Genomic DNA, 19581 nt, shown 5'->3' on the forward strand with positions numbered 1-19581 from the left:
CTGTCTCTCTAACTCACAGTCTCACACACACGCATACACACTTTGCCCTTGGCTGAAAGTCATCCCTGGTTCATGGTCGCTGGCTTTGATAGGAGTCCGGGCCCTGGAACGAGTTACTAACGACCCAGAAAGCTGCTCGTCGGGCTATTGGTGCAGCTTGATATGCAGCGAGAGAGGCTGTCGCTAGGATGGAAACTGAATGTGGCCTTTGATAAAACACTCAAAGAGGGATAAAAACAGAACTGGAAGTAGGCAGCCCATTAGGCTGTGATAGAAAGTTGGGTAGATAGAGAGGGCCAGACGACGGTGACTGGAGGTAAATCCATGCCCATGTGTGTTGTCCTTGACCCTGTCAGATGGGGCTGAGGCTTGCGGTGAGAAAGAGTGCTGGGCACACAACCCCCCAGGTGTGGGCTGGAGAGGGATGAGAGGCATGTCGATGAGTGGAAACCCCCACCCCACCCCACCCCACCACGCACACCCACCGCCGCTGCCGCCGCCAAACACGGCAGACCAGGCCGCCCGCCGGAGCCCACTAATCAGAGAACTTAGCCACTGACCTCTCCACAGGCTCTATACCTTTTAATGAGATCCATGCCTTTGATTCTTCTAGCCGCCTGGGGGGGAGAGACAGATCATGCATAAGCTCAGACACATACGCGCACACAGACACACACAAACATCAACTTTGCCAACTGTAGATGGACACATTCACATCCACACGCTGCTGTGGACAAAAGACACAGGAGATGTACGCAGCTGAAATAATGAACACTCTGTAATCCACAACGGCCAAGGGCTCTCATGCGTGCACACACATGCACAGGGGAAGTGGATACACAACCATGGACCAGAACAAGCACTGCCTGCGAACTAACTAAAGCCAACTAATCAGCACACAAAACGACACACAGAATCACACGGACATAAGCTGAGCCCAGCTCAAGGACACAACACCCACCCTGTTAAGAGAAGGCCGAGGGAGGTGCTGGTGAGATTGGCTCCAGACATGCTTGCTCACAGATAGAATTGAATTATTGATCAGCCAACAGACTGTGTTATGAGGAATTCATGGATCCACGCCTGGGCTGTCCAGCTCCCTTAGGGCGAAAGACAGACTGTGTGTGGACTCACTGTACACGTATACGTTTGCGTACTGTATCTGTGTGGGTGAGCGTGTGTGCCGGGGAAGCCTTGGGGAAGCAGGCTGCCCTGGTCAAAGTCCGAATTATTTTCTGTGGGCGAAGTGGGCAGTGTGAGCTCGCACTTAGACAAGAGAGAGCAAACAGTGAATCGATCAAGCTGGCTGGGGTGATGCATACAGAAGGAAGGCCTCACCCTCGCTGTGCTGAGAGGGTTTTAACTGCTCACACACTGAGTGGCTTTTTCATTGGCACTCAGGCAACAGCACAATCCTCAGCTCTTAATACCACCAATGGAAAGAGAGGAAATGGGATTTTTATTTGTCTGAGCTCCACGGGTGGTCTGCTGCTGCTAATAATGCACTGAAATACAGAGCTTCGCTTAGCTTGGGCTCTGCTGCTAACATCAACACAAGCCAACATGAGGTGCATGCCATTAGACAAAGGTATGACTGTACTCTGTCATGAGGCTGTGGCACCTAAAAGGCCTACTTTAAGTCAGAAGCCTTTCAACATTTCCTCAGAATAAGGAACTGGATGGCATGACAGAACTTTTTTTTGCACCAAATCACTTTTTCCAAGGCTTATCCTGGTTCTTCACAAAAATCAGTCTGTAGCCAGGTTATGCTGCTCTGTGCCCGAGCATTTCACAGTAAGATATAAACAGTAAAAACAGCGACCGTTTTATGGCTGCAGGATATGGAGCCACAACACAAATATTGTTATTGACATGGACACAATAGCCGGGACTTAACCATGTGGTAAGGCCTAACAAAGATCCTGAGGATCACAACTCCAGCGATGTAGATAAAACATCAAATCACTTTAATCCGGTCTAATCAGATTTCTCACACTGAAAAAAGACACTTTATCACTTGGAATTACACCATTTTTAATAATCTCGGTGTATTTTGGTGATTAGGAGTTGTTTTGTTTATATTTGATGTGCAGAACAGATGTGTGGTTTTTGCATGCTGCTCGGGGGGGATAATGTTTTGTTTTCAAGCCTGAAGGTGAAGAGAGACACATAAGAACCAGTGGGAGCAAGATGTGAGTTCATTTTTTCCATTACCCAAAGAGGAGACTAACTCCATATGACTAATTAAACAACAGACACAGAGGAATGCGCGATGACATCCAGACGGACAAAAACAGGGACTGGAAGTGAAACAGAACAGAACTTGGGTATAAATAAAAAACGCTGGCTGAGAGAAGAGGAGGAGGAGGAGAAGGAGAAACATGTCAGTGGAAGTGTACTGTAGATCTCAACGGGGAGGGCTACAGAGAGATCTTAATGGAGGTCTGGAGTGGTAGATAAATGGCTACTCTGGCATGGTCATGCCGCCAGTCGGCACCGGTCTACCAGTAAACAAGCGACGCCACACTGACATGGCCTCTTACACCCCACTTTGCTTCAATCTGTTATTGGAATGCTGCACACTTCTCCTCCATGTCCAATTGAAATGGGATGAGAGTAGAGGGGGGGAAATGTCTCCTGGTGAGACTTGGGGATCCAATTTGGCAGCATGTTTTCTGTAAACATTGTAACTGCAGCTTGTTGTCAGAAAACACACTACCAAGCAACATTAGGTTGTTCGCTGTGTGGGGAGGAAAGAGACAAGGTCTTGGTAATAAGGTTCTCTAACCTCAGCAGCAGATCTACTCCGCCTAATGACTGTAATTAAAGAGCCCTGCTCCACAGAGGGATCAATGACGTGGAATCAGCTCAGACGTCGAACAGACGTAGCTACGGCAGAAGGAAACGACCACAGGGCTGAGTTTAAAAACTTACAGCCTGAACAAATAGGAGGCCTGCATGTGTTAAAAGGGCTTGTAAATATTTAGGCACTCTTACAGAGGCATGTGGCTGCGACTCTGATGTTATTTCTCCTAGGCCTATCATTTGCTTTAGTTAGAGGCTGAAAACCCAGTGTGGAGCAACTGTAAACACTGATCTGTGAAATGGGGAATACTGGGAAACAGTGTCACAGGACAAAAATAAACTGTGCAAGAAGCGCAAGCTATCTGCATGACCATCACATGGCTCACCCGCTGTATACAGATTTGGGAAGAGGACTAAGAGGGTAGAAAAATGCAGATGCCATGTCTATGTGATTTGCAGACACCAGCACAAAATATCTAACAACTTCCTTTTTTACGGAAAAAGTTGAGAGGGGAAACTAAAACTGGGCAGCTTTGAGGCCGCCCAGATGAGTCAGTGAGGAATAATGCATGTCATCACGGCTGCAAGAATAGGAGAGTGAGGCTGGGGGGCAAGCACAGGCACCCAAGACATACAGCTATGATGACACCTCCACAGATCTGCATTTCAGAAGACAGCTCTGAGCCCCGGGCAGGTTGGAAGCACCAGGATTAATATCCACGTAGACTACAGACGCACTGAGTAAGAAAAGACAAAGAAGAGAGTTGGGGAAAAAAAAAAATTCAAGAGAGAAAAAAAGTAACGGAGCACAAGAGAATGAACAAAGACAGACTCTGTTCTGCTGATAAAGGGTACTAGAAAATATGTTCAGAGACGTTAACATAAACAGAAAGTTATTAACACAGGAGCAGTGGATACTTCCACACTGCTCCGGTACTAAGGTCAGGGTTGGCTGATCAGGCATAACTAGCATTCCTGTAGATCACCAGCAAGCCTCAGAGGTGTACACTTCTGCACATCTGCATCTAGTCCACCACAATGCCCCAGCTCAGCAAGGTCAATGCTAAGGTAAAGGCCTGAATAATACTAATGCCCTCCCTGAGTCTGCTTTTCAAAAAAGTACGAACCTAAATGTGACGAGGCTCAACCACCAGACTACATTATTTTCACAGTTTTATCACTTCTGTGCCATTTATGCCTGCTGTCTTTACTGAAGATTTTATTTGTTTTTTGCGCTTATATTCTACTATTTTTTTTTTTTATCCCCACTGAGTCTTTCTGCTGCTGCACTGGGCAGCTAATTTTCCAATGGGGATCCATATAAAATCTTCAAAAACATTACGGTTACCTTAGAAAAAAATTTCCACCTCAGACATTAGCATCCTTAAATTTTAGACACCGGTGGTCACTTCAAAATGTCAGTCTCTAAGGTTAAGGCCGTATCTTTGGCAGTATTATTACTGTTACTGAGACACCTGCCACAGTAAAACATCCAGTCATTGTACACATGAGAAGCAACAGAGCCAGTGGCATTTAACTACAGTCTCAGTAACTTTAACAATTGCTGTATGAACAGATTTTAATAGGTCCCTCTTGGATCATAGGCTACTGAAAGGCCACCTCATTTAACAGAGACAAGGACATGACAAAGAAATTATTTCATTTCCATAGTATCATTTCATTGTGAACTGTAATAAAGGCAGACAACCTACACTGTATTGTCACCGCTCGATGTGGGAACTGTGGCAGAGGTAAATGTGAATATAAACTTCCTGTTTGTGTAGCGTGTTCCTGAATGTCAGGTGAATGTCATGTGAACGCCGCTTCACATTTTCATCGCATTCATTCGACAGTAGAATTCATTTTAAAGACATAATGACCCACAGCAATAGAATTTTGAAGGACGCCCGCAAGCTTTACACCGACAAGCACAGGTACGTATGAAGAACATCTCATCTTTCCACCGCGAGAACTTGCCTGACTTTGAATTTTGATTGAAACAGACAACCAAGAGACAGACACCCAACCTCCAGCAGTGCTGCCACCCCCATGTCCACTTCCAGCTGCCAGCAGATTTCAGCAGATGCCACGATAATAAGGACAGCATATGTTTCCCCAAGATCTAATGTTGCTATTGCTATTTTAGACCACATTCTGCCTACAGATTTTATATTACTGTTCTGAAATGTCATTAAAATGTAATTATGAGGATCTTTTTTTTTTAAAGACACTTCAATGATAAAACACAAAGTAAATATAAAGTAAAAAACAATCTAAATTAACATTTTCAAAAATCTTCACAATTCAAACTAAAATGTAGTGCAAATGCAACACACCTGTTACACTTTGACTTAATTTAATATTTCACACCAGTTAAAACTATAAACCTGGGACTCTTTAACACACACAAGCCTAGCAGGTTATCAAGAAATATTTCCTTGTATGTATAAATACATAAATAAGCAGCTGTACCTAACAATATGAAAATTGGAGATGTAAACACTGTAATTTTCATATTTTTTTCAATTAGTTGTTTATGTCAACAAAAGGAGTATGTGTATTAGTAACAAAATAAAACTTTTTTTTAAAAGCACCATTTATTTATATTAAGGCTGTTGAGAGTCTCCTAGATCCACAAGGATCATTCATCTCTTCTGTAAAGTTACACTTGCACAGACCACCCCTCTGTGTCTTCCTTGGTTTGCCATATTATCTGCCCTCTTAGCTCTCTCAGGTTGGTGTGACCTTCATCTCCTGCTGCTGCCAGTGCACTGACCCTTCATGCATCTGTCACCCACCAGTCCTGGCTGAGGCTCACATCCACTACTTCATAATTAATCGTCCAGTGTACTTCCAAAAAAAAAGAAGAGGGCCAATACTCGATGGCAAGTACCAAATTAACATAAACCAGCTGGACGTCACATTAACTGTAAAGCAGAGGTGATAATTAAAAACGATCTTGGCAGGAGTAAATTGGTCAGTTTGAGGATTAACTGTGAAATGACTCACACGTATAAAAATGAATTGCACCCTCTGGTTCCCTAGCTTGGATTACATGGCACTGAACACAGAGCAACTCTCAGGCAAGAACAATAAGTGCAGTGAAAATACATTACAGGTGGAATAAGTGGCTCGCCACACAGTTTCCATTATTCCTCAACTACTGTAAGCTTCAGTCCATTTCAAACCCAAATCTCTCTGAGAGAGATATATCAGCAAGCTGCCAAATCCTGCACAGGCACCCTCAATTTGCACAAAAATGAGGCAGCGACTCATCTTCGATATGTTAAAGTCTGAGAGATCTGTGAGTCGTCTTTTCATCATAAAGCAAGGGGAGCTGGACAAAACATCGCCACATTACACTGATTGAAGCAGGCACGACTAACTTCCCTCTGAGGTGTTTAAATGGAGAGCGTTTTGATAGCAATACGTGCCAGACTCAATTACCAAAGCAAAAAATAAATTAGCTTCCTGCTCTCTTTTCTCCTGCCAATACAAGCCCTGAGAAGAAAGCATCTGACTAAGATTTCCCAGGGTAGGAATCAAGGTGACCCCCTCACTCTCATCGTTGCTGATAAGTTTTCAGATACCTCTGTCAGGCTGGATGTGAACTTTTTGCCAGTGGCCTGAGTAGGTGGGCTGGTTGACATGCCTCCAGTGAGCAGGTAGCATCTAAAGCCTCTGCGATACTGTGTGTCGGTGTCAGCCTGTCAGTTCAGCTGCGATGGGGAAGTGGGTGAGGGGAGGGGAACTGAGGCAGATGTCTGTATTGTGTATCCATCACTGGCGTTCAGTCCTCAGCTACGCAACCTCAAGGCTGCTGACAGCCAACACCACTGTTATTCCCAAAATGCTGTTTGAACAGCAATGGAGATCATGTTTTCCTCCAGGCCAACTATTTTTCCATACAGCCGCCTACCACTCTAAACCTCGTATTACATCAACCGTCTCCCTCTCTACCTTTTTTTTTTTTAATATTAGGATGTCTCCGTTCTCGTACAGAACACCCTGCCCACAACCTCTCAACCAAGCAATTAAGGCAGCTCCCTCGCCCCCCCCCCCCCCCCCTCCCTCAGTGAATCATTTATCTCTTTCAGGAGAGTGAGCATGTTTACAATATTCATCATGTTCCTCTTACTCATGTGCTTACTCTAGGCACTCGGCGTGTAGGGAAGAGTCAGAATGGTTAAAGGTAGAGCTGAAAGGTTAAGGAAAGCAGTGCAGGCACCAGCAGCATGAGTTGGCAGCGATGTGGAGAAGAAAGTAAGCCACAATGGGTTCTGCACGAAAGACAGTGTGAGTTGAGAAAGTGTCAAGGTTGTTTTAGGAGTAAAAGTACACCCTGCTGAGCTGAGCTTGACCGTAATGTCTGGGCTGAAGTGTTTGGCTTGGAAGCCCGCAGACAGACCGAGTTAAACCCTGGATTGCAGTAAACTGAAAGCTGCATGAGGTGGTGGGTTGGAAGCGAGAGGGAAGCGGTGTCAAGCTGCTATCTTCTGCCACATAGCCCATCTCATATCCCGCTGCTGCGGGAGTAAGCATGAGAATTAGGATGATCACACCTCGTGGGTCTGTCATACATCAGCTTTGTTATGTCTGACCTCAAGCGCAAAGAAAAAGGAGAAAAGTGTTGAGCGGCGAGCGTGGCGAGGGTTTGGTGTGTGAAGTACAAACAAAACAACACACTGGAGCAAGAGGGTGGGATAAAGAGAGGAAAGCTGTTGAGGGGAATAGTTTAGGACAAGGCCATGAAGTCCGAGAGCACGAGTGGCGGCTATAAAACCCAGCGGAGATAAGATCAGAAATCCACCCCAGCATGACTTCCCTTCATCATAGGATAATCCTCAGACATGAAAAGACGAGCCTATCTCCAATCTGAAAGAAATCTCTATTCCCCAGATTCTTCAGCTGTCTAATGCCAAGCTGACACGCCCTTCATGCATCTGCCCTCATTTCCCTGAAGTGTATGTGTACCTTAGATAAGAAAGAGGAACAAGGTAATGCACATGGGCCTTTCTCATGTGTGCTTCACCTATTTTATGACCAGCAAGTTTACCAAGTTCATTCTGAAGAGCGAAAATGTTGGTGAAAGAGTTCCCAAGAGTCGGCTTTTCAAAGTGAAAGTAGGTATAACAAACTGAGCAATCCGATAACGATTTAGATTGCATCCTGTTTTTAGTCGTGACAGGAGAAAAAGGAGACTAACTTGTTATTTGAAACAAGACGGCATACACACTACTCGTGTATCAGTTAGTTTAGTGGTGTTTTTCTGTTTGTAGGCCGCAGACAGGAGGGATGGGATTGCTTGTTGCTTACGAGGATTATGGTTTTATTTTCAAAATGAAAATGACAGAAGTCAGTAATCCAATGCAAAGGAAACAAAAGAGACTGGGGATGGGTTCAAATTCATTTGACCTCAAAAATATTGCAACTCTCTCTGAAATGCGACGCATGCTTCCAGGAGATGACACGCTTTAAACTATCTGAGAAATCTGTTAGCATTAAAAAGGACAGGATGAACTCTGGCTTACCCAAAACATGTAGAAGCTTAACAGCTGAGTGCTCACTGGCCAATAAATCACTACCTCCGTTTCTCAGTTGGTCAGAGGCTATTTTACTGGATCCTAAAAATACTCAAAGTGGATCTCGCCACAAAGTTTCATTTCCAGAGCCAGCGGCCTATTACCAAAAAAAGGAAGAAAAAAAAAGGGGGGGCTTGTGGAAAAGCCTGCTTTGTTTGTTATTTTCTCTGTTCCCTTGTATTACAGGGTATGAGCTTGCATTCGGCTTTTTGGAATTGTTTTGCAGAATGCTCAAACACTAACATGACCTGAATGAGAAATGTCTTCTATTCGCTTGCCCTGAAAAGAGCATCTATGATGAAGAAGTGCGGTACGCTTGTCTTTTTCACCCTTGCGGGGAACAGGAGAAAACATTTATCACCACTCTCCCGCGCACAGATAAGGTGTCTCTATTTATTCAGAGTAGAAGAGATAAACCCTGAATAAAGCATTGTGGGGCAGGGGAGAGAGAGAGAGGTGGCGGAAAGAGGGAAAGGACAAGGAAGCAGCTTGGGTTTCAATTGCTTGTGTGAGTCCATGTGAGCAGATGGCATCTATTGGAAAACCATCGCTGCTCAGTCAGGAGACAGGAGGCTGACCCCCTGCTCTAACCCCCTTCCAGCCACCGCTACCACCACCACCACCAGTCGCCTTTCCTGCCTCCACGTGCCCCCTGCCCGCACTAATCCATTCCCACTATGAGACTGTTTGTATAATATTATTTAATGGGAATAATCCCCATGAGATTGAGCATCCTAAGTACAGTGGGTCTGTGCTCAAGGGGGCGGAAGATGGCAGGGGATGCGAATAAAAGGACGATTTAGAAAGACAACAAGGCAGTACAGTGGTCTGTTGAGGCCCGCGCCAGGGACTGAGAGATACAGACTGACAGAACTGCACAGGAGATTCAACGGGGACATGAATAGTGCTTCTGTCTCCTTGTTCTCCACATGCGAGACAAGACAGAGAGGGAGAAAAAAAAAGGAAAAAGAAAAACAAACAGGAGGCAATGCTCACTACTACTTCTGTCTTCTCGGCTGTTGATGTACAGCCTACTGTCCAGAGGTGAGGAACACGGATCACATGCCCATTTCTCACTGAAATTGCCTGTGTAAGGGGACAGACGGCTCCTTATGAGGTGACTGGGCAGACGCTGTGGTTGCAATGCTCCTGAGATGAAATACGTGGTTTAGGGAAGAGCATGTCTACAGGGGAATATCCCCCCCGCCCCCCGCACACACAGCTGTTGAGTTTAACAGTAGGGCAAGTTTGCACCCAGGCACACATGACTACAACTATGAAGCGTTTCAATGGTACGTTTCATCATTTCTGTACGGTTAACGGCGCTGTAGATAGTCTATCAGGTGTTTAATAAAGCCCCAGTATTTCCAAATAATAATTTCACAATCACTGCGATGCTGCTCATAAACAAAGTAAATAAAGCGTCTTTGTTTCCTGTTTATTTTCAGGACATACCTGGGAAATAAAAAATGAAAAAAGAACGATGAATAAAACAGTAACAGGAACAGAGAAGCGGTGTATCATGAAGGTAACAGTGCTCCTGGGTACGGTTTCCGCTCTCATGCCATGTCGATAGGGCGTATAATAGGCTATCAAAACTTGATGGTCATATTTGCCAGGGTTTAAAAACTGGTAGTACGGTTAAAACATTTAAGTAGTCTAAATGATCCCAACCCCACTTGGACGGGATGCACCAGCTTCCCAGAAACTCACCTTGGAGGAAAAAGAGCGAAGAGAGTAGTTGCACAAACGCATAAAGCCCAGGTATCGAAGAACGCTCCTTGATGTTTTTTTTTTTCTTTTTTAAAAAGAAAGAAAATGAAATAAGTCCGAGAGCAAGTTCACATTTTACTCTCCTCACGCGTCCTGTGAGGGGTTTCAGAAAGGCACTAATCCGTAGGAAAAACCGGCTACTTGTTTGACCGAATTGTCAATTCCTGTTTGAGGGCGACACGAGCAACTCCTCAACAAAAGAGTCTCTGGTTTAGGATGTCGGGGACTTTCTCCACGCCCAGGTGCCGAGTCACATGGTAAACTCCAGGTAGGTAGGTAGGTGTGTGTGTGTGTGTGTCTGTGTCCACAGATGCCGCGTTTCAGTTTGCAGGGACACACCTGTGGGATCCGCTCATGCGTACGCCTTGACTGTCATCGCGTTTGAAAATCGTGGAGGTTGTGCCGAGGGGAGGAGAGAAGAGGAAGGGACGGGGAAGGAGGAAGGAGAGCGGAGCGCGCAACGAGGGAGAAGCGACGCGACCGGGTACGGAGAGGAATTATTCTCCTCCCACTCCAAGCTTTACCGCTGGCAAAGCCGCTGCGTGCGGAGACAAACAAACGGCAAGTAGTAAAGACAAAGAGTGAGGGAAGAGGGGGAGAAAAGGAAGAAGTTGTGTCGTCTATTCGCCGACGCACCGAAATATTTCCGCGGGCGGTGGGAGCGGTGTGACCGCAGCCCCGCGCTGTGGTTCCTAAAGTGTGTTCCGGATCCAACAGGAGACTTTAGGGGAGGTTCCAGGACAATCCAGGCAGTTTATTAAAAATATTAACAATCGTGTAGGTTTCACGGCCGTTCCCGCTCCATCTACAGTAGACTATATACACAGTTACATAATCCTGTCAGGTCATAACATAACAAAAGAGATGTTTTTTTTGGGAAAATAAGCCAGTGACATATGAGGATACAGCTCCATGAAAAAAAAAAACACGCCTGTTAACTTGTTGATCCATGACAAGTTTAAAAGGTCAAAAAGACCCACATTTCCCAGCTCATCCTACAGGACAGACAGTTTGCAGACAGTTCAGAAATATGTTCTGCTGAGCTGAGACATCTGCCACCAAAATAACCCAGTGAGACTTTTTCCACCACAGACATTTTGACTTGTCATAGTATGAAAAGCACAGGTGTTACTATTAACATTATCAATGGCTCTGTTCTGTTCAAGTGTCCCCCTGAGTGAGGACAGAGTGGCTGTGAGCCAGCATGCAAGGACCAAGAGACTAAAGGAGCTAAGTAGAATTCAGTCATCATAACTTTTATTATTTACACCAGAGCTTTTCCAGCTTTGAATGTCAAAATGTCCTCTGTGAAAAAGATCCATGGAGGCACAGGACTACCGAGGCCATGACTGTAAATTTTTTTTTCCACCACAAAACCCCCCCAGACACTAAAAAATGTAGACACTAAAAAGTTAGTGCAGAACTAACTGTAAACAATATATCAGAATTTGCCCACATGATGAGGTTCATTCATGTCTGACTTGTTTATAGAATGTAAATTCCTCCTCAGGTCTGTAGTCCTACATTCCCCCAAACAATACAGAGGACATGACCTCACCGTCCGAGCAGCTACAACCATTTCACTGGAAGTGCTCACAACAATTAAAAACTGGCATTTGGAAACAGCCCAGAGCACATGTCTGTCCAGAAACAATCTCATGTTTACCCAGGGTAATCAGCAGCCATCACTGTGGACAGCTGATATTGCCTTTGAAAGGATATACAGCAGTTCCAAGTGAAAACTGTTGACAGCGTGGTCTGTCAGTTATCAAGACAAAGACACATCACTGTTGATTTTTTTTTTTTTTAATGTCATTTCTTGATCCTTTGAGTAATGAGTTTCTGTTCACAGTCATATTGCAGTGGCAGCAGAAGCTTCAGCAGCAGTTATCTTTAAACAAAATAAAAAACAAAACTGCATCAAGATTCATATTGCCTTGGGTGAACTGTTTCTTTAAAGCTAATTATTATATAAACTAATAATATTATCACTACGGTCATTGTTCCTTTTTTTAATGTTGCATCGTTTCTGCTGTTATGATGATGCACAAGTACGATGAAAATTATAATATACTGATCTTTATCTGAAAGCACACCAGGGGACAGTAACAGTAAATTAGATGTCAGTTTAAGCTCTACGTGTACAAATACAAATTGTTATATTTTAAGTGACTGAATGTAATTGCACATTCCATGTCAATTAAACAACTAAATAAAATATAAATAAAGCATTGGTATTTCATGCAAATGAACACAGATTAGTGTGGAAAGGGAACGTGGGGACATTGCTGCTCGGTTTAAAAATATTTTCCAAAGCAACCACCCCTCAGTTATTTATATTTCACTGAGCCCCATTTGACTATGTCCTTACAAGAGCCGTATTAGTAGTCATTATAACACAAATTATTGGTGTGCTCGCTGTACCTTGGCGGCTGAATCGTTAATCACAAGAAGTATAATTTCGCAGCTCTTAAATCTAGTTAAGTTTTAGAAAGTGCAACAATCCTTTATAGTCTTGTGAATTTGTAACAACCTTTGAATCAAGCCATATGTTTTTGGTTTATTTAGTAAGAAATTCACAGTTTCTTGACACATTCATGCAGCGAGGGGCTTAAAACTTTCTTTGATTTCAGATATGAGCCATATGGGTGTAAGTACTACTCAAGCTTGATTGGCTCCATCATCATCCAAGAGGTTATATGAATAGCTTATTTTTGCCTTAGAGCCTGGTATCAGATAACACTGCAATTTGGCAGACTGGCTTTTGTAACTCCATGTCATGCCTTGTTGTGTGGCTGGGTGTCAGTTTTGTAAGTGATTTATGGGTATGCAAATGAGGCTGTCTGTTTGGGGAGATGTGCTGCCTTTGCCCAGTGGGCCCTGGAGCGAAGACTCGAGATTGTGTGGGTGTGAGTTAGTCCCTAACTGCTGACACAGGCACAGAGCTGGCAGAGATTCACAGAGCAAGATGGGGAGATGGCCTTCACAGGTCCTCACATTGACTGATGAGATCAAGGAGAAAGTAGGCCAAGCCAGACAAGTGTCAGGCAAACAGACACCCAGAGCTAGAGTGAGAGAGACAAACACTCCCCGGTCACAAATAGAGCTCGGGGAGTGGAAAGTGGCGGGGTTGAGCCAGGTTGTTTTGGGTCTGAGTTCAATATGTCCAAACCTGTTTGTCTAAAGAGTAATGAGGCTGCTGAGTCTTGGAACATGCTAGCCCAGGGGATGTCGGTAGCCAGGAAAGGCCAAGTCAAGCTCTTTAAATTCACTAAAGTGGAATAGAAGTTCACTTTGTCCGACTAGATAGCCTGACTGTGATGACATTTTGATCAATGCGCCTATACCTTCCTGCAACTCGCCTTTATGTTGCTTGAATAGTGATGATCTGTTATCATGCCGTTGTCAAACAGTGCCATTTGTCAAATAGTGTCCCTCAGCTGGTCCAGGCTGTAAAATGTTTGGCTATCAACGTATTATACAGCCTAATTTATGATACAGCATTTCAGTTGTCCATAATGATGTAGTGCTTATATCAGATTCAAGGTTCATAGTTCACCCTGTTTGCCATGTAGTTATACTGCCCTCTGTAGGTGGCAGCTTATATTGTTTCATTAACTATCAACCTCATTAACAAAGTGCTAAAAACTACTTAGCATTAAAAAGCAGTATATAAACATGCAATAACTGGTTTATGACAAACTATAATGAAGCTGTATGCAGCTATAAGGACATTTCTATATGTTTGTAATGTACAGTGCTTGTCAACTATTGGAACTTCTCCTGTGACAACAAATCATTATTATTGCAATTGAGTTTTACTGTATTGTCATTCATTATCTGTATACACACTGACCTGCACTAATGGGAGCCCACAAGAGGAGTTATAGTTGTTGTCAGATACATTAATGAACCCTTATATCTCCTTAAAACTACATTAGAGTGTGTAATAAACCATTTATTCAATATTTATATGCTGCTTATAAAAATGCAGGGAGACATAAAGTAAAATGTTGCCAGCAGGATTAACCGTTACACATTTTATATCCACCTTTATTGTGTGGATAGTGTGTCTAAAGACAAATGCAAACTGAGACAACAACATCACAACTGACAAATTATAGATACTAAGACTAGTATTTATTGCTGTGATAGTATATTACACTAATGCTGTGTCCGCCATGTGTAGCTCTCGCTATTTGACCCTTTTCCCAAACATTTATGTTACATTTAGCTGATATGTTTTCATAGTCACAAAGTAACATCTATTGTACGTTATATCTGTTGTACAGGAGGCATTGAGCCGTGACTTGTCTCTGAATTGTTTTTTGTCATTAAGTAAAGTGTTTGCATTTTCACAGAGTCCAATATAATGAGGAATTGTACGTAAGATAAGTAAGTGGTTATCGAGGGCACACATCATTAGCAAGTTCATTAGGACACTGAGGCATATCTGAGCATCATCAGTAAGTCATCACCAATGCTATTACTGCAAAGATGGCATATATAGATATTACATATACAAGTTAAAGTAGTGTTAAAGTTTAGGAAGTATTTTGGTAATTTTTCACTACGGCAGACTTTTGCAGACTTTATGTATTAGTTCTTCCCTAAAAAACATAAGACTTTCACAGATGAAGTTGTGTTAATCATATGCCATTTGGTAAATAACATACACCAGTTGGTCTTGGCTTTCATACAAAGCTACATTATCACACCATCGCTGCATTCCTTTTTAGCACAGGTGTCAACACTGGGAATGTAAATGCCATGTTAATCTTATGCTCTAATCGTCTAATCACATCACAAGGAAAATCACAAGGAAAATATGATGTTATTCTTCACATTCTCACAGTGATAGCCTTGTGCCTTTGCTATCCAAGTGTAATGTCAGTATCTATCAGTTTTTGCTTGTATCACCTGGTGAAGGATGCCAGGTATACTCTACTGAAGATGCAGAGATAACAAATGGAGCAGTTCACACACACAGGAAAATGTCATGGTGGTGAATGATAAAGGTGTGAAAAAAGACTCAACAGGGGGGTTATGTAAAACCAAAGCACAGGGAGCACCCTGATGTGAATGGCTTCCTGACTTAGCTGAGTGTGCCTCCAGCTGTCAATATGACTTATAAGTAATTATAGAGAAAGGGAGATATGTGCGAACAACTGAGCTATGGCAAGTGTATGCAAAGCTCAGATCCTCCGCAAAGGCATGTGCGACAGGGAGACATCATGTTTTGGCATAAAACGGACAGATAGGCTTATGGTGCCATTCTGACTCAGGCTGGGAATAACCACAAGCTGGGAATAGCAGGGTGGCAGCAGTGTGTGGGTTGGTGTGAATAGTCTGCAAGCATGTGTGTGATGTCCGCATGTGTGTGTGTGTGTGTCAGAGAAAGAATATCTAAATTTGAAGACTGATGTTTAAAGATGCAAGTAGTATGTTACAGGTGTACACAATATATGAGTAGATAAACTCTCTATTGTGTATTCACATCGCTGTGTGGCATTGAGGGACAAACCTAAAACACCAATGAAACACAGTGTCTTTAGCATTGAAGTTTAGAGAGGAAACAAAGAGGCGCCATAAGCGACATTTGTCTTCTCTTATCAGATGTCCCCTTGCACTGGCTGAGCTGTCACTTTACCCAAGAAAAATGTCACTGTTTTCCTCTCTCTGCTCATAACACAATCTAATCACAGTTTGCCCAGCTCATCCTGTATTGTCCAGGTGGCCCCACTCTGAGAAGGAACAGAGGGACTCTCAGCATCTATAAATGTCCTTAACCAAGCTGATTTGATGTCGCCCAGATTACACAATGGCCTGTGTACATCCTGCTAAGCTTTTGTGTGGGTAAATAAATACACACACACCTGCTTGCATGCACACCCGTTTACACAAAGTGTGCAGCATATCCATTCCCTATTGAGTCACTGATCAGTAGCTCATGGAGGCTGTGTGTCCTTGACAAGGTCTGTAAAAGTGTGATTATAGGGAGAAAGCTGCACTGTGTGGTCTAAGCTGGATCAGCCTAGTTGGCACATACACAGTCTACAGACTTAGCTGACAATCTCATATTTCCCCAACCCAAAACAGTCTTACTTAACCTACAATGAGCTGAACCACATGCTGTACATTAGGTTAGATCATGACCTGAGTAGGGTTTTGTTTTTTTGTTTTTTGTTTTGTCTCTTTTTTTTGAGCCCTGTGATTTATGTTTCAGGGGGGAAATAGCTCTCAGCATGTTGAAGACCATCGGCTGCCCCTTTTGGATGGCATGGTATTCTGTGGGCTGCCCAGCAGTCTGTGCTGAATGGCAGAAACAGCTAAGCCATCTGTTACACTCTATTTTCATCTCTCTGCCTACCAATGGGGAGAGCCACAGCCCAAAGGGACTTCAACTGCTCTCACAGACCCCTTTATGTTCAACGGGTCAAGTCTAAGCCTTGAAGTGAGGGACCACCAAACCAGACTTCACTTATGACATGGCCCCGTTGATTACAAAAGCCCGCAAATTGCTTGACCGAGCAGAGCCGGTGATAAAAGGGAAAATACTAATACAAAAAAGTAATCAGGTGCCTCAGAGAATTAGAGGAGATTATTACTGTCACAGTTGTTAAATGACCATAACCCAACGTGTCCTCAAATGCTTTTTAAGCCAGGTTAAAAGGATCATCTTGTGAATTGAACTCTGTCCATGTAATGTGTTTCTTGGGTTGAAAAAAGAAAAATTTGGGCTTTCCAGGTGAGGATGAAACAGAGGCTGGCAGGATTCATTTGAGATTACTTGGCACAAACATGGTGTAATCCCCTTATCTGCGTACTTACCTGTCCCTGACAGTGATCCAAGCCTAGCTCTATGAGCCTCATTGGCCTGACATTCTGGCAGGAGCAAATCCCTGTCTAATGTGTCAGCCCAGGCAGCTTTAACACCTGGCACGCCAATGCTTATCTGCTGAGCACCCAAAAGCACCTGCATTATCCCACTGAAGCTTCACAACAAGTGAAAGGGCTTCTAATATCCACACAGTGAAATTACAGTTTGTGTCATACCACAAACACACTGTGTAAAGTGTATACCATTACTAAGGGTTTATGACCAGTTCAAAATAGACGTACAGTATCAGACAGACCCCATTTTGACAGTCTCTTTCCTAGTGACAGTCTCCTAGAGGATTTAACAGTTGATAAATTTGGCTCATTATTTTTGAATTAATATGTAGTGTAGCCCCTGTTACTTACTGTAACAGGGTTTCTACATCCCTCTCAAACCCTTAATCCTGGGACCTCCATTAAAACTTTATAGCTAAGCCCTCGATCCAAACTGATGAACAAATATGACCAAGCATTTACCACCGTGGTCCACAAAACCTATGCAGTTCAGTGTGAAATGTTTGCATCAGCTCTGTGCGCTCTTTTACATTTCTACTGGAAACTGTGCTTGTTAACCTGGGCAGCATTGGTAGGTGTTTGTTTTGTCTTATTTATTTTTCTGTTGCAACTCTGAATTTTTTGGCTCTGTAACCTTCGGAAAGGTGTCATATTGTGAAATGAAAAGATGAAGCAGGGAAAAAAAAAGAAATATGACAAATTTTAACAGGTGAATTAACTGGCAAAAATCATGAGTCACGACTGCTAACAACAGTGCAGCTCATGTCTCTTTAAAGCTTTCTCAGGAATATTATACATTCTGTCGTATGCTTCCCATCTATTCTCCAGTCCAGTCTATAATCGTCTCTGGCTCAGAGACTCAGAGCCTAAAATGAACAGGTTTTTGCAAACAAGGGATGAGTTTAATGCAAAATTAGGAAAGGCAATCTATTACAAACACAAATAGGGTATATACCACAAGTACAAATTTAATTTCAGGTTATGTTTTTAAGTCTGGTCCCTGTCCATATGCGTTTCTCGAATATGAACGTTGTTGTATTGTTGGTAATCTTGCCTTGCCTTGACCCCAACCGCTGAGGGTCGCTGCGGACAACATAATTTTAACGGGTGCTAATTGCTATTTGGTTAACGGGACAAAAGTCGACAGAGCAGCAGTGTGGCCGTTTTTCCTACTTGTTAACCTCAGACCAGCATCTCTGCAGCGCATCGAACAGGTACTGAACAGGTGGAAGTCACGAAAAGCCCCGTGTTGATTCATTTCTGTGTTTGGACATAACTCTCCGAACAATTTACAAGATATTTCTTCCTTCAAAGTTTTATTTCTTCTACAGACTTCTTAAGGAGCAGGTGAAAAAAGTATGATCTCGTACTCCTTAACGTCTACCAGACTACGTTTTTAAAAAAAAAAAAAAAAAAAGCAATAATTTTATATGCATTATTGTCTTATTTTGCATTTAAACTTGATCAATCTTATTATCCCAACAGTTTAAGTTACGTTAGCAATCCAGTGAACGTAATGAGTGCAATCTACAATTGATGTTAGTGGTGGTAGTTAGAAAACACAGCCTGTAGAAATAATATTTTTTCCCCTGTAAACAGATTACATATTTCAAATCGACGACCCTTCACAGTGCGAGTAGAGCAGGCGTATCCTTGTCTACACTGGCATCTGGTGGTGTTTCAGTAGCATAGCATTGTCGAAAGAGCCATGATGACCGGGAACTACTTTTTTCAGGACGTTTGAAATGTTGTTCCTCGAAGAGAATTGTGCGAATTTAATTTTGCCGCATCAATGTAAATATACAGGACAATTGTTGTTGTCTGTTGCAACAGTTCAAAATTGATTTGTTTGGGGTTTTTTTTTCCGGAGTTCTGTATGTTAAGACTCCCAAACAGGAATTTGCGATTTGAAATTAGGTCAAATGGGCCACCGTAGTTGTCGCTGCTCACATCCGACGTTCACTCTTACATTAAAATAAGCACTTTGTGTGCTGTTGGCTTTTCTGCACACTCTTTGTACAAAAGCAAAACGTTTTATTCCTTAAAATGACAGTAAAGTGTACGCATGGGGGCGGGGCCTGAGATTACAACGAGAATATGGGAGAGTCGATCCCATGATGCATTGCGTCGTGGCGACAGTTGGAAATAAATGTACGATTAAAACAAACACATAAATAAAACGAACTGTAACAAGCAGCAGGGTTGGTGGAGATTACGGTTTTAATTGTGCTCTGAGCACCGTATGGCCGTCTTAAACAGAAGCTGTGGCACCGTAAGTTAACAACGTATACAGCAGAGTGACTCTCTGTCCCTTACGAAAAGGAAATCAGCTTTGCGCAGTGGCAGTATCGTAGCCTATGAGGTTTATCCGAGGCGCGATTATTGCTAGTTGAAAACTTTACCCAATACCCCGCCTTGACGACTTGAAATATAGTCGGCAATGGCAATTTTTGACGGTCTCTACGGAGACTGATCTCACTGTTAAATATAAAGCAGAGTTAAATAACTAACGTAGTCGTGGCGTGTG

General features: G+C 43.1%; 1 protein-coding gene and 1 non-coding gene across 2 annotated transcripts in view; one reads left to right on the top strand and one right to left on the bottom strand.

The window, feature by feature from the left end:
* The window catches only part of plxnb2b (plexin b2b), a 117901-nt gene extending 107466 nt beyond the window's left edge, over positions 1 to 10435 (bottom strand). Inside the window, exon 1 of the mRNA XM_041037651.1 lies at positions 10101 to 10435. The gene's annotated coding sequence lies outside the window, so the exon portion shown is untranslated. The remainder of the gene's footprint in view (positions 1 to 10100) is intronic.
* Positions 10436 to 19382: 8947 nt separating this feature from the next.
* On the top strand, positions 19383 to 19523 carry LOC121182740. Its single transcript, XR_005894141.1, has one exon. It is a non-coding gene; the product is annotated as a U4 spliceosomal RNA (small nuclear RNA).
* The last annotated feature ends 58 nt before the right edge of the window (positions 19524 to 19581 follow it).

Source organism: Toxotes jaculatrix, chromosome 5 (genome assembly GCF_017976425.1).
Source record: "Toxotes jaculatrix isolate fToxJac2 chromosome 5, fToxJac2.pri, whole genome shotgun sequence".
NCBI lineage: Eukaryota > Metazoa > Chordata > Actinopteri > Toxotidae > Toxotes > Toxotes jaculatrix.